The sequence below is a fragment of the Triticum dicoccoides genome, chromosome 7B, assembly GCF_002162155.2.
Source record: "Triticum dicoccoides isolate Atlit2015 ecotype Zavitan chromosome 7B, WEW_v2.0, whole genome shotgun sequence".
NCBI lineage: Eukaryota > Viridiplantae > Streptophyta > Magnoliopsida > Poales > Poaceae > Triticum > Triticum dicoccoides.
In genome coordinates this window covers 597926778-597929985 of record NC_041393.1, presented here as the reverse complement: position 1 = coordinate 597929985, position 3208 = coordinate 597926778, and positions in this window count along the sequence as shown.

Here is a 3208-nt window from a genome sequence, read left to right as displayed (position 1 = left end):
CCCCCTGTCTCATGGGACCCTCAGGCGTCCACCGACGTACTTCTTCCTCCTATATAAAGCCTACGTACCCCGAAAACATCCAGGGAGCTGACGAAACACAATTTCCACCACCGTAACCTTCTGTATCCGCGAGATCCCATATTGGAGCCTTCGCCAACGCTCCGCCGGAGGGGGAATCGACCACGGAGGGCTTCTACATCAACATCCTTGCCCCTCCGATGAGTTGTGAGTAGTTTACCACAGACCTACGGGTCCATATTAGCTAGATGGCTTCTTCTCTCTTTTTGGATCTCAATACAATGTTCTCCCCCTCTCTTGTGGAGATCTATTCGATGTAAACTCTTTTTGCGGTGTGTTTGTTGAGATCCGATGAATTGTGGGATTATGATCAAGTTTATCTATGAATAATATTTGAATCTTCTCTGAATTCTTTTATGTATGATTGAGTTATCTTTGCAAGTCTCTTCGAATTATCAGTTTGGTTTGGCCTACTAGATTGATCTTTGTTGCCATGGGAGAAGTGCTTAGCTTTGGGTTCAATCTTGTGGTGTCCTTACCCAGTGACAGAAAGGGTTGCAAGGCACGTATTGTATTGTTGCCATCGAGGATAACAAGATGGGGTTTATATCATATTGCTTGAGTTTATCCCTCTACATCATGTCATCTTGCTTATTGTGTTACTCTGTTCTTATGAACTTAATACTCTAGATGCAGGCAGGAGTCGGTCGATGTGTGGAGTAATAGTAGTAGATGCAGGTAGGAGTTGGTCTACTTGTTACGGACGTGATGTCTATATACATGATCATGCCTAGATAATCTCATAATTATTCGCTTTTCTATCAATTGCTCGACAGTAATTTGTTCACCCACCGTAATACTTATGTTATCTTGAGAGAAGCCACTAGTGAAACCTATGGCCCCCGGGTCTATCTCTTATCATATTTGCTTTCAATCTACTTTTATTTGCATCTTTACTTTTTGCATCTATATTATAAAATACCAAAAATATATATTTCTTATCTTACTATCTTTATTAGATCTCACTTTCGCAAGTGGCTGTGAAGGGATTGACAACCCCTTTATTGCGTTGGTTGCGAGTTCTCAGTTTGTTTGTGTAGGTGCGTGTGAATTTTGAGGAGCCTCCTAATGGATTGATACCTTGGTTCTCAAAACTGAGGGAAATACTTACACTACTATCGCTGCATCACCCTCTCCTCTTCGAGGAAAACCAACGCAAGCTCGAGACGTAGCACACACCTTTAGCGCGATAATGTTCTCGCCTTCTTGAGCCAGCAAGGTGTCGAAGAAGTAGATGAGTTTCATCAACACGATGGCGTGGTGACGGTGATGGTGAAGTGACCCACGCAGGGCTTCGCCTAAGCACCGTGAGAATATGAGCGGGGGTGTAAACTATGGAGGGGGCGCTGCACACGGCTAACAATTGATGTTGTGTGTCTTCTAGGCGCCCCCTCCCCACGTATATATAGGTGGGAGGGGAGGAGAGGCAGCCATGGGCGCCTAGGGTTGTCCGCCGCCCCCTAGGGGCCATGCCTTGCCCTGCACCCCCTTTCCATGTATGCATGAAGGGGAAGGAAAGAGGGGGGTGAGGGAAGGAAGTGGGAATCCTAATCCACACTTTCCTTTCCCTCCCCCTTCCTTCTCCCCCTCCTATAGCCTTCTAGGGTGCACCAGCCCCTTGTGGGCTGGTGTTCCTTCACAAGGCCCATATGGCCCATAGGATTGCCGGGGGGGTACCCGAAACACCTTTCCGGTGACCCGATAAGTACCCTATACCCTCCGGAACACTTCCGATGTACGAATACCATCATCCTATATATCAATCTTTACCTCTTGACCATTTCGAGACTCCTCGTCATGTCCGTGTTCTCATCCAGGACTCAAAACAACATTCGGTCACCAAATCATATAACTCATATAATACAACATCGTCATTGAACGTTAAGCGTGCGGACCCTATGGGTTCGAGGACTGTGTAGACATGACCGAGACACCTCTCCGATCAATAACCAATAGCGAAACCTGGATGCTCATATTGGCTCCTACATATTCTATGAAGATCTTTATCGGTCGAACCATTATGACAACATACGTAATTCCCTTTGTGATTGGTATGTTACTTGCCCGAGATTCGATCGCCGGTATCTTCATACCTAGTTCAATCTTGTTATTGGCAAGTCTCTTTACTCGTTCCATAATACATTGATACGTCTCCAATGTATCTACTTTTCCTAACACTTTTCCTCTTGTTTTGGACTCTAATTTGCATGATTTGAATGAAACTAACCCCAGATTGACGCTGTTTTCAGTAGAACTACCATGGTGTTGTTTTTGTGCAGAAATAAAAGTTCTCGGAATGGAACGAAACTTTGTGAGGAATTTTTATACAATAAATAAGAATTTCCGGAGCCAAGACCTACTAGAGAGGGGCACCTAGGTGGGCACAACCCACCAGGGCGCGCCTGATGACCCGCAAGTATACGGGATAGTTGTAGCCTCTTTCGATAAGTAAGAGTGTCGAACCCAACGAGGAGCTAAAGGTAGAACAAATACTCTCTCAAGTCCTATCGGCCACTGATACGACTCTACGCACGCTTGACGTTCACTTTACCTAGAACAAGTATGAAACTAGAAGTACTTTGTAGGTGTTGTAGGATAGGTTTGCAAGATAATAAAGAACACGCAAATAAAAAGTAGGGGCTGTTTAGATAAAGATGCAATAATGTAAATATAGCGAGTGTGGAAAAGTGGTGGTAGGAGTTGTGAAATTGCCCCTAAGCAATTGACTATGTTACTAGACCGGTAATCACCATTGCAATTCTATTTGAGGGAGAGGCATAAGCTAACATACTTTCTCTACTTGGATCATCTGCACTTATGATTGGAACTCTAGCAAGCATCCGCAACTACTAAAGATTCATTAAGGTAGAACCCAACCATACCATTAAAGTATCAAGTCCCCTTTTATCCCATATGCAAACAACCTACTTACTCGGGTCTGTGCTTCTGTCACTCAAGCCACCCACCATAAGCAAATCATAAACATATTGCAAACCCTACAACGGGAATCCCTCACGCTTGCGCGACATGGAGGGCACAATAGGACAACACCAATAATAAAACATGCAACTCAAACCAATCATAGCAATTCATCAATCACCGATAGGAAAACGAAAATCTACTCAGACAT